The following is a 13,520-nucleotide window of genomic DNA, read 5'->3' as shown; positions in this document are numbered from 1 at the left end:
TATAATTATTTTTTTTTTCATTTTAGAAAGTGTACACGTTATAGTTTATGTTGTAATCTATGCATATTTCTAAACATTTTAGATAAATATTTGTTGACAGCAAAACTAGAAATATTTTAAAGATTCGCCGTCATCCAGTTTTGTACAAAATATTTAAAAACAGACGTTCGACTTTTGGTGTTTATCAAGTTTGTTATGCTGAATTTTGACAGTTTGGCATCAAGGTTTGATTTTTGTACTTAACTATTTGTGAACAAAAATTCGGCCCTTGATGATTATATATATGTATCACTGTAAAAAATTACTGTAAATTCTACAGAAGAAAAACATTTTTCTCTGAAAAAAACTGTTTAAAGAAAATTCTGGTTTTATCCGTTTTCCGTACACTATAAAAAAAATTCTCGTTTTTTTTCACCTCCAGACTCTATCTATTTATTTGGCGGTTCAAAGCTGTTTTGTTGACAAAACAGTTTTTCTCTTTTTTTTTCATCTTAATTATAAACAGATTAAAACTTTCAGTTCAAATTCTAGTTTTTGCATTCCGTTTTGCCACCCATTCGATAACTCTACCATTTTTTTCAAATAATTTGACGATTACTTTATTTACTTTTATTTTTCAGCAATTATTTTATGGTTTTGAACATCGTATTAGTAAAGCTGCGATTTGACTTTATTGTCAAACTGAAATTCTACCTGATTATTATATTTTTTCATGGAATTTTTCGGTAAGTAAGTTAAGTACCCAAGAATTTTTATACTGGTGGGCCACAGTAGTTTTAGACACTTAAATATTATTTCACTAATTAAAAATTTTAAGATAAGAACATTCTAAGATTTCTAAGGAGGTGCCCCTGGTTTGAATCCCAGCGTCGACTGGACTTACGAATTCTGCTCTCGGCTAACAAAGACCACAATTCCCGCATAGTTATTTCCATTTATTTTCGTGAATTTGTTTGCTAAAATAACGGAGTTAGTAAAAATAATTGTACTTATCTGTTGAAAAAAAAAACAGGCGTCTGCTTTTAGAAAAGTTTTTTGTTTTTTTTTGTAAATTAGCGGTTTTATACAAGCTTACAGTCTTCTTCCGTAAATTTAACAGATTTTTTTACAGTGTGTAACCTCTAAATGTACTTTATGAAACGTATTTTTAACCAATTATAATTGTAAAAAAATTAATATTATCTTTATTTTATAATTTTTCTTCCTTACAAATTTATTTATTAAGGAATCAAAAAAAATTTTGTGTTTCTTCTGGTGACCCCTTTCAGTTCGGTTTAATAGCTAGGAATCTTTGATTACTTATTTCAGTCTTTATGCTTTTAACAAGTAAAACAAAAAAAGTTATTAAGTCAAAATATGCTAAGGGAAGTGGGTCGCTTTCATGTCCTCGTATCCTTTGACAGTTACTTACACTCAAAGAAGTTTTTGAGTATGTTTTTTATAATAAATATCATTTAAATTTTCTGCACTCAAAGTTCAATTTATTGCCCTATTAAGGTTGTTATAAATTTAGACAGTATTACTGTTTGAATATAACTACTATATTAAAGCAAATTTTCCTGAAAGTGTATCTCTAAACAAATTTCTTATTGCGAACCCGACGCGAACTTCTATAAATCTGCCGTGCAATAGAAAAATCAACGCAAGCAACAAAAAATTCAAGATTGAAATTTTCATATGCAGTCAAATCCCGCTATAGTGAACCATCAAGGGACCGAAATTTCGGTTTACTCTATCCGTACTACAAACAATTTTAACTATTTTTCCGAACTGCTTCCTTTTATTACACAATACTTAAATAAATGACCAATAAAAAGAAATACAAAAATGATTAAAAATCAATGTGTAGTAACAAAAAATGTGTTAACTTTTATTTTTTATTACTCTTCGTCTTACGTACAAAACATTTAGGGATGGGAAACTGAGATAGAAGAAGTAAACAAGAAAAAATGCTTATGGCTACATTCCACTCAATAAATGGTTTGTAAAATCCGTATACGTATTTTAAGCAGAAATTTCAAAATTACCAAAATATGGAGAGAAAAAATTCAATCGAATACAGAAAAAAGCTCATTATATCCAATTCCCTCTCTACTTTTGGTTCACTATATCCACAAAAAATAACATTATATGTGTATTGTAAGGCAAGGGTGCGAATATTTCGTTCACTATATCTGGGAGTTCACTATAAACCACGTTCACTATAGCGGGGTTTGACTGTATTTGTATGATAAGCGGTGAATGTTACTGCAAAAAAAATTTAGTAGATATTATTTAATTACTTTTTTAAAGATTCAATTTTAGCCTTCATAGCAATTAGCAATAGGAAGAAAATAATTCCCGAGCCTCTTTCCTCGAAATCTATCGTGAATCACTTACGTTGTTTTTGTTCAACTGCACGGCAGAATTCTACTCCAGATGTTAAATTTATAGAATTTATTTATAGAATATAATATACAAGAGGTGTGAGGATTGAGTTCCAATTGATCTCATAACTCCTGAAAATAATATACAAACTGTATTCATCTAATAAGTTTCGAAGTAACCTCCAGTGTTTCTGTATTCTCAATTGTAAACAATTCCAGATCGAATAACGGTTAAAAGTACTGGCACCCTGAGTGCACCCTCCCTAAAATCCATTTTTAACGGAAAAATTTATAACGTAAATTTTACTGCAATATTTATTTAATTATAATGATTCAGTGATTTTATAGCAAACATTACTGTAATAATAACGGTGTATCAGATTTTTGTATAGTGAAACTTCATGGTAAAAGTGGATTTTGCAGTAAAAAGTTCCGGCACCTTGAGTGCCGGTACTTTTTATAGTAATTTGATCTGGTGTTGTATAAAAGTTTCAGAAAAACAACTTTGAAAGTCCTTCAATGTTCCAAATGATTTCGATATACATAAATCTTGTTCTTTTACCAATATTTTCCTTTTCGAAATAAAAATTTGCTGGAGATTTGTTCAATGAATATGATGAAATACTCATTTCTATAACATCAAAAAGCAAAGAATTTGCTAAAAGAAAAAAGTTTAGGAACTTAAATCGTTAAGAAAAATTCTTCGTCAAAATCTTCAGCGTCAAAAAGAGCATGTCGGACAGTGACTTAAAAGTTGATTCTAAAACTTTTACATCCAAGTACATCTGTACCAAGTACATTTGTACGAATGCACTTATTTACAGCTGTTGGTGGGTAGGCAGTGGTCAGCTAATATTTTCAAGAGCTATTAATTTTATAGTAGTAATTAACAGTCACATAAAAAAAAATTCAAGTTAAATTTTTTTTTCTCAAAAAACTATTCACATGAATGTTAAAATAAATCAAATAGAAGCTTTCTCGCCCACTTTAAAACAAATAGTGCTAAAACTTTAAGTTTGAACATTTACTTCTAAAATGCGATGCAATTTAAAATAAATCATTTATTTTAAATTGCATCGCAGATAGAAATTAAAAAAATCTTGAAATTATCCCTACGAACATTATAATTTCCATAAATTTTAAACTTTAGATTCGCCTAATAAATTATGAAGGTAAAATTTCCCAAGTCTAGTTCGACCTTATCGTTATATTAAGTAAAACATAATATTTACAACATAAAATTACTCCTTTTACTTCCGGTAATATAAATCTTATTCCTGCCATAAAACCATTTCCTTAATAAAATTTGATTTGCGATGCACTATCTGTCTTTATTATTCGAGGCAAGTTCACTGATGCAAGCGATAATTAATGAAAACAGAAAATTTAAATTATTCGTAATTTATTTCTTATTTAAAATATTTTAAGTAATTCAGTATAATGAAAATGCATTTTTATTAGCTCGCGATATTAGGAAATATTCAGTGTGTGAAATTAGTTATCATTTAAAATAATAAGATTTTGTTGCGTTCCAACTTAAAATTAACGATTATAATGGAAAAGGTGAAACGCAATTCAGATAAAAGGTAGGAACTATTAACTATTTAACGCAATCATTTCACGAGTTCAAAATTGTTACGCAATTTTTAACTAACAAGGGAGACTAGGGAAGTGTGACTCGCCAATTTTGAAATAAACTAGTGGGATGTTTGCATTATGAGAAATAATTTTAGAGGGCAACATTCGTTTCGGCCCATAGAAGGTCTTATGAGAGATAAAGAATAATTCAATACATAGAAAAATCGGTATTTTATTACTTTAATGCAGATTATTAGTTATTGTAATTATCTCATACTCCAATTAATTTTATGGTACTTTCACGTACTATATAATGCATATTTATTGTCGAAATTTATTTCGAAAATTTTTCAGAAAAACTTGTTAGGTCAATTTAAAAAAAAAAATTGGCATCAAATTTCCTTAATTTTTTTTTTCAAAAAATTTTCCAATATAAAAACAAGTGAACAGTAATAAATTTCATTTATATGAGAGTTGAAATATAAGAAAACATTTTTGAAAAAATTCAAGTCTTAAAAAATGTGTATTTTCCAGAAATCAATGTTTAATATATATACAAGATGTAACTTTTTAAACAGTATTTTGGAAACTGAGGACTTGAAAAATTCGTCTTGTTCCCTAGCTTATAATGAGACAGAAGTTATTATATAATTATTTTTTGAGGTACATCTTCGTTTGTAAAATAAGTGTATTGAAGACAAAATTTTTCTTGGAATGAATAAATATACAATCTTCAGAGTTTCAATGAAAAAAATTAGCAGTTTTTGCTATATAATTATAAATTTATTTACAGAAAGTGACTCTAAACAACATATTATAAATAAATAAATAATTTCCAATTTTCAAATTGGAGTATGAGATAATTACAATAACTAATAGTCTGCATTGAAATAATTAAACACCGATTTTTCTATATATTGAATTATTTTTTATCTCTAATAGGGCCTTCTATGGGCAGAAACGAATGTTGCCCCCTAAAATTATTTCTCATAAGGCATACATCCCACAAGTTTATTTCAAAATTGGCGAGTCACACTTTCCTAGTCTCCCTTATAAGTAGTAAAATAAATAAATAACACTAGGAAATAAATTTTTCATTGCATTTGTACAAATACTTGATTTTGCTTCATTCGTGTGTAAGAATTTCAAATTTGAAATTAGTTTTACTCCTTAATCTACAGATTTTTTTAAAAGGACATTTTGAATATTTTTTGTCGAAATGTGCAATTTGAAAAACGTTATATATAACAGGGGTAGCGTAAATGTTGCGACAAAATTCTCAAGGGACTTAGGACAAAACATTGAGATTAAAATTGCATTGGAACCAATGCAACCTCTTCCCGCAGGAGTGATACAGTGCCTCAAAATAAAAAACAGACGACCCTGAATAACTTTTGATCTAATGGTCGGATCTTAACGTTCAATCTTACTGTTTCGAGGAGGTGACCTCAAATATGCGAATCAATTATTGCAGACCATATTTTAAGTTACGAAATTCGAAGCAATAGCGTTCTTTCTCTGAATAAACATACCTTTTTTAGGACGGATTCGGGTTTTTGTTCTACAAAATATCGAAGTAGCAGCAATCTGGGAAATATAGTCCCAATAGTTTGACCCGGGGAACAGTACAAATTTTGAATCCCTAATGTTACTTTTATTTCGTGAGTATTTCACCATATCTCGAGAACTTTTTAAGCGAATTGAATTGAATCTATATAAACATGCATGAATTTATGACAGTTTATATCAGTAATCTGTCAAATCAATCTGTCAAGAACATAGAAATTACATGGCAATAATTGATCACAACCAATATTTTGTTATCATTTAGTAAAGAGGATAGAAACTAACTTTGTATTAAATAGGCTATTAATATTTAGCCAATTAAATGCGACAAGAATAATTCATATTTCACCAGTACCTTTCACTTAAATATTACCATAATNCAGAAATTTTAAATTATTCGTAATTTATTTCTTATTTAAAATATTTTAAGTAATTCAGTATAATGAAAATGCATTTTTATTAGCTCGCGATATTAGGAAATATTCGGTGTGTGAAATTAGTTATCATTTAAAATAATAAGATTTTGTTGCGTTCCATCTTGAATTTAACGATTATAATGGAAAAGGGAAGCGCAATTCAGATAGAAGGTAGGAACTATTAACTATTTAACGCAATCGTTTAACGAGTTCAAAATTGTTACGCAATTTTTAACTAACAAGGGAGACTATGGAAGTGTGACTCGCCAATTTTGAAATAAACTAGTGGGATGTATGCCTTATGAATGAGGAATAATTTTAGAGGGCAACATTCGTTTCGGCCCATAGAGGGTCTTATGAGAGATAAAGAATAATTCAATACATAGAAAAATCGGGGGTTACTTCAATGCAGACTATTAGTTATCGTAATTATATCATACTCCAATTAATTTTGTGGTACTTTTACGTACTATATAATGCATAGTCACACTTTCCTAGCCTCCCTTGTAAGTAGTAAAATAAATAAATAACTCTAGGGAAAACATTTTTCACTGCATTTGTACAAATACTTGATTCGTCTGTGAGAATTTCAAATTTGAAATTAGTTTTACTCCTAAATTTAGTGACTTTTTTAAAAGGACATTTTGAATATTTTTTTGTCGAAATGTACAATTTTAAGAACGTTATATAAAACAGGGATCGCGTAAATGTTGCGACAAAATACTCAAGGGAGTTGGGACAAAACTTTCAGATTAAAATTGCATAAGAACCAATGCCCCCTTCCCACAGGAGTGATACAGTGCCTCAAAATAAAAAACGGACCACCCTGAATAACTTTTGATCTCATGATCGGATCTTAACGTTCTACGACTCAATCTTAATAGTTCGAGGAGGTGACCTCAAATATGCTAATCAATTATTACAGACTATATTTTAAGATACGAAATCAGAAGCAATAGCATACTTTCTTTGCATAAACACAGCTTTTTAGGACGGATTCGGATTTTTGACCTACAAAATATAGAAGTAGCTGCAATCTGGGAAATATGGTCCCAATAGTTTGGACCGGGGAGCAGTACAAAGTTTGAACCTCTTAATGTTACTTTCATTTTGTGAGTATTTCACCATATTTCGAGAACTTTTTAAGCGAATGGAATAAATTTTGCTTATAATTATCAAACTAGTTTATTCAAAGATAATTTCATTCAAAAAAAAAAAAAAATTTAGTATATATTTATTATTTTGTAAAGTAATAGTCGAAAAAAGTTTGAATCGAAACGTATCCCATTTTTTACATCATTTTAAAGAGAACAATTTTTGCGTGGCAAAATACAAAATTTACGTGAAATCGGCTGAACGGCTCCGAGAAATCGAATTTTCAAAACGTATATTTAAGATGTAGTCTTAGAACGTAAAAATCCGATCATGAGATCAAAAACTGTATAGGGTGGTCAGTCTTTTTTATTTTGCACATTGTACAAAAAATTAAATATACGACTTTTCTCAAATTCAATTTCTCATGAGCCGATTTCGCTCAAATTTTGTACTTTGCCATGCAAAATTAGATACTTTAAAATGATGGGAAAAAAATTTCTACCTTATAATTCAATATTTTTTCCAATACTATTAAATAAAATAATAAATGTTTACGAAAATTTATTTTTTGTATGGAATTATCTTTAGTTAAACGAGTTTTATGTCTGTGTGCAATTTATTTTAAAATTCGCATAAAAAGTTCTCGAAATTGCGAGAAATACGCAAAAAGTAAAATTAACGTTAAAGGGTCTACCTTTTGGATAGCTCTCCCGACCAAACTATGGGAACCATATATTTCGGGGTTCTTAAATCCGAATCCGTTAAAAAAAAAAAAAAAAGGCATGTATATTCAGAAAAATTACGTTTTTGTGTCAGATTTCATAACTTAAAATATTTTCTGCACTAACTAATTAGTGCATTGAAATACACTAATTAATTAGTGTGGACAATAATTTGAGCCCCCTCACCCCTTCGAACCATTAAGATTGAGTCCTAGAACAGGAAGATTCGATCATTAGCTATAAGATTATTCAGGGTGGTCCACTTTTTTTTCAACCGAGCTTAACCGTCAAAGCGGAATAGTCGGCGAGGGATATTTTATTTTATAACCGTCGTTAAGCAGCCAATTTGGGTTAACGTCTACCAATGTTCAGTTCCGTAGCCTTGTAATTTTTAACAAAATCCAGAAGACAAGGGATCAAATATTGGGAGAAGTTTGCCTTCATGGAGGACTTTTTGATGGAACTAACTCTTATTTGCGTTACATGGAGAGAGAAAAAACACGAAAACCTCCCATAGTTAGCTTGACGGTAAGGAGATTCTAACGCCAGCACTGTGGTTGGTGTGAGCTGGGCAGAATTCGAATCGATCAGCAATCGCTGGGATTCTAACCCGGTTCACCTCATTGGAAGGCTAGCGCTTTATCCCCTGACGCACCACGGCTCGGTGGGGGATATTAAATATATAATCATCTTTATTTGGTTTTCAGAAATAAATTAGTATAGAATATTTACTCAATTCGGTTTCATCTTTCAAAGCCTGTACAATTCAGTGTCTTTACTTGATAAGAATGGGGAAAATCAGAATAATGGCTTTTAATCAGAATAATAGCCAGTTAATAATAGTCAGAAATTCGATTTTTCTGACAAAATTGTTATAATAAATTTCTGCTGCATTAAATACTTTTGAAAGAGGATTTTGAATTATTTTTGGCTTTCGTAATTTACAAAAAAAATTTCAAAATTCTCCAAATCAATTTTAGCCTTGTTTAAATAATAATAGTTAATTTAAGTAAACCTAAAACAACATAAATGTGCACAATTAAATTACCCCTACTAATAGCTTCATATTAAAAAGTGAAAATTCTATAGAATATTCTAAAAAATTTTCGAATTTTAAATTTTTTGAATTTCTAAGCTATATTTCTGACAAATACTATTCTGTCTTCAAAAGATTAATTTTAAAAAAAAAATACCGAGAAAACAAAAATTGAGAATGTAACCTAAAATCTAAGGTGGAAATCTACTTTTCTGAATAAAATAAGTTCCTTATTTAAGGAATAAAAAAAACGCGCTACAAATGAATAATTCTGAAATCATAAAATAAAACGCTTCGCGCAAATGGACAAGACATAAAATAACTAAAGTTGAAGGGTCAAAAAACTAGCCTTTTAAAAAAGCGTCATTTAACAAAATCAAGAGATAAAAATTAGCATAAATTAAACCAGCATGATGGATTAAGCTGTGTCTCTTGATGGAATCGTTTGGAGTCTATCGAATGTTTTCCTTACCATTTTTATTTATTTACAGCTGATTTGTTCGATACACATGCTAGAAAAAGCGTGCATCGTTCGGTCAGCAACCCTTCTATGCATTTTTCTTTCTTGGAGCAGCTTCAGGCGTCAACAGCAGCTCTGCCCAGAAAATTAAAGGTTTCGATACAGGCAATCATCTTGTAAGCAGAGAGCCTTTTTTTCGAACTGGAACCGAAGAAACGACACACTTTCTGCATTCACTATAATTAAGTAACAGCACGGAGTTTCACATATTGAAAGAGAGTTGATAAAAAAAAATGAGATATAAATATTATTTTTAGACATAAAGTTCATCATCGTTTTACTTTGTTTCTTTGGATATCTTTCTGTAAATCAAATGAGTGAAGAGCTTTAAGAAAGGATCCAGTGAAAAAATTGCAAATGGAAATTTAATTATCCTGCAATTTATTTCAAAGTATGGAATTTTTGATTCAGAAAATGCAAAAAATTCAGAAAACACAAAAGATATTTGAAGCTCGTTTGCTTTGAAACTCTTTTCTTAAGATTAAAGTTGTACACCAAAGTGCCAAGACATCGAGAAAAAGGCGTGGTTATAGTGCAAATTTGATCGTGATCAATAGCATCATTTTTGGTACCAAATGAATACTGTGAATAGTTAACCTTATTTTTGATGAGGTTCTGGTAAAGAAAGCGTGTTCTGATAAATTTATAAATATCAATTCCCCAAGGAATTTATATGCTAAGTTGCCAATTTTTTTAGGCAATTTGTAGTAAGGCAAAAAAAGAGATCAAGTGTAAAAAAAATCAAGAGCAAGGTAAAAAAAAAGAGACAAATAAATACTGTATATACTTAACCTTCCTTTTGGTGAATTGAACGTATTCTGGCGAAGAAAGTGTGTTCTGATAAATTTATGAATATTAAGTCCCCACGGAATTTATATACTAAGTTGCCAATTTTATTAAATAATTTGTAGCAAGGCAAAAAAGGAGATCAAGAACCAAAAAATCCAGTGCAAGACAACAACAAAAAAAGAGTCAAATAAATACTGTGTATAGTTAATCTTTCTTTAGGTGAGTTGAACGTGTTCTGGTGAATAAAGCGTGTATTGATAAATTTATAAGTCCAAGGAATTCCAAGGCATTCAAGGAATTTATATACTGAATGGCTAATTTTATTAGATAATTTGTAGCAATGAAAAAGAAAAGAGATCAAATGCATGGCAAAAGAAAGAGTCAAATAAATACTGTGTATCGTTAACCTTTCTCTTGGTGAACTGAACGTGTTCTGGTGAATAAAGCGTGTTCTGATAAATTTATAAATCCAGGGAATTCCAAGAAATTTATATACTAAGTGGCTAATCTTATTCGATGATTTGTAGCTAGGCAAAAAGAAGAGAAAAAGAGATCGTGCAAGGCAAAAGAAAGGAATTTACACTGAAGAGCCAAAAAAACTGGTATACCTGCCTAATATCATGTAGGGCGTCCGCTAGCACGAAGAAGTGCCGCAAGACGACGTGGCATGGATTCGATCAATGTGTGAAGAAGTGCTGGAGATAATTAACACCATGAATCCTGCAGGGCTGTCCATAAACCAGTGGGAGTAAGAGGGGTTGGGGATATCTTCTGAACATCACGTTGCAAGGCATCCCAAATGTGTTCAATAATGTTCATGGAAATCCACTGGAAATCCATCAATAATCAATCAGTTATATTTGAAACCAATAGGAATACGTTTCTTTTGGGATGGGAATACGAATAGTCCAATAGAAATAGTGCAAACAACTAGTTGACATTCGCAACCTCAAAATTATGACAATTGATTGATTTATTCCACTCTGATATAGTTCAGCCCAGGCTTGAACATATCGATAGAGTTATCTCATAATAGGATAGGGAACTATAGTACATAAGGTACCTTTTCTCTATTGTATCACTTTGTTAATCGCATAAAAAAGGCTAAAATAGTAACCGCAACACAACGAGTGCATATTTTCGACAGAATCACTGAGAGGCATTTAATGTGTGCCCCCTTTTTTTTTAATTCAAGTAACAGATAATAAAGTATAAACTTTAATTGTAAGTTACTTAAACTGTAGCTATTTTATTTTCCTAGGAGAAAAAACTTTTAAGAACACCCTTAAATAGTATATGCTTTATATAAAGGGAAAAATAAGAAAAAAAAATATTATTTCAGAATAATATTAAAAAAAGAATTCTTCACAGTGTTACCATTTTTAATATAAAACAGTTTGTTTGTCAATAACGTGATTCTACATAAAATATCAAACGATTAAAATACAAATTATTTTGATGGATCATTCGAGGAGGCTTGCAAAAAGGCAATTAAAGATATTTATAGAGATGTCCAAGCCAGAGGCTGAACTAGTTGCCGATCAGTGTTCCACTATCATTCACTCAATCTCCGTTTGCACTATTCCTATTGGACTATTCTTATTCCTATTGGTTGCATCTGTAACTGATTGATTGATCATGGATGGATTTCCAGAGGACAAGTATTTGCAGTGACGTCAGCTTAGACATCTCTATTGAGAATTCAAAGAAATCATATGGCAACAAGCAAGAAACTTAAAAGCCGGATATTAAAACTAGAATTAGGATTCAACGGAAGGATTTAAATTTTTTACCTCGGAGAAAAAGGAAATTAAAGTCATAAAAGTGTGACGGCAAATATATGTTACTAAAATTAACGTGACTTTTCACTGCAGAATTAATTCTTAACAGAAGAAAGCAAGTAATGAAATGAAAACAAAAATTTAAAACACTGAGTGTTTCAAGATGTCTGCAAGTGGAGAGAATAATTCTACTTTGGTCAGACAGATAATGTAAGCGTAAACAGCATCACATCGGACAAAGATGTAAGGAGAATTTTCGCTGGTAATAGAAGTTTATTACATAAGAAATATGCCCTGCGTTTTATTTTTGTCCTTTTTGTATTTATTTATTGAGCTATATATATATATTATTCATAATTTTGTTTTCTTCCTTTATGCCCCCTTTCTGAAAGTGGTCGAAATTTCAATTTGAAATAAATTTAGCTAGCACCATTTTATCAAATAAAAATTTTGGTTCGTGATGAAACCCAATTGGAAATAAACTGGCCACATAAATTTTGCCTTTGGTAGTCAGAAAATGATTTGAATTTTGTCATCCAACACAGAGGGCCTGTTAAAATGTGAGCATTTTATCTTGTCTAAATATGTTCAAAATTTTTATTGTAAGCAAATTTAGTTAGCACCATTCAACGAATCGAAATTTCGATCTGTGATAAATTCCATTTGTGAATAAACTAGAGGCATAAATTCTGCTCTGAGAAGTCAAAAAATACTTTAACCTTTAATTGCCATGCTGCAAAGAAACCCAGTTAAAATTTGAGCATTCCTTCTTGTCTGAATATGGTCAAACTTTCTATTGGAAATATATTTAGCATGTACCATTTATCGGAACGAAATTTAGATTTCCGATAAATTCCATTTGGGAATAAACTACAGACATAAATTTTGATAGAGATATAAATTTTGCTTTTCGAAGTCAAAAAATAATTTAAATTTCACCATCCAGCACAGAACCAAAGTTAAAATGTGAGCATTCTATCTTGTCTGAATATGGTCAAAATTTCAATTGACGATAAATTTTCTATGTTGATAATATGGCAATGAATTCTGCTATGAACAGTCATGAAACGGTTGTGTGTAGTGATTTAAGTGATCTAGCTAGTCGGATCATGGAGTAAATTCAGATTGCACGATTTTACCTTCATAAATACGAAATAAAATTAATAAAAGCTTGCAGTTAAAATACAACACATTTTTATATGTTGCAGACTAAGTAAGGGCTTTCTATTATGGAATTGCAATTAATAATTAGTGCGTTACTTACTTAGTTTTCAACAGTGAATTTTTATCGAAATAATTTTTAAAAAAATCACAAACTAAACATAAAAATTATTCATCACCACATGTTAAAAAATAATTTCTCACCTATGTAAATTTGATTGAACATAAAATTTAGGGAAATTTTTACACATTTTACACTACTATTCATTATACAATATTTTCTAAGCATTGTTACAAAAATAAAAACTCAGAATTGTTCTAAATTTAGCTTTCCGTCCTCTCTTAAAATCCACGGTTAATCCAACGAGATAAAATGTGACTTATACATAAATGAACCCTTTAATTGTTAAGAAAAACGCATTCAATTATAAGTAGACAATATGCAAAAGGATGAAAGTATAACTAGGACACATAAATATTACTAATAGAA

This window comes from Parasteatoda tepidariorum, chromosome 3, assembly GCF_043381705.1.
Source record: "Parasteatoda tepidariorum isolate YZ-2023 chromosome 3, CAS_Ptep_4.0, whole genome shotgun sequence".
NCBI classification, from domain to species: Eukaryota; Metazoa; Arthropoda; class Arachnida; order Araneae; family Theridiidae; genus Parasteatoda; species Parasteatoda tepidariorum.
This window is presented reverse-complemented; position numbering follows the sequence as displayed.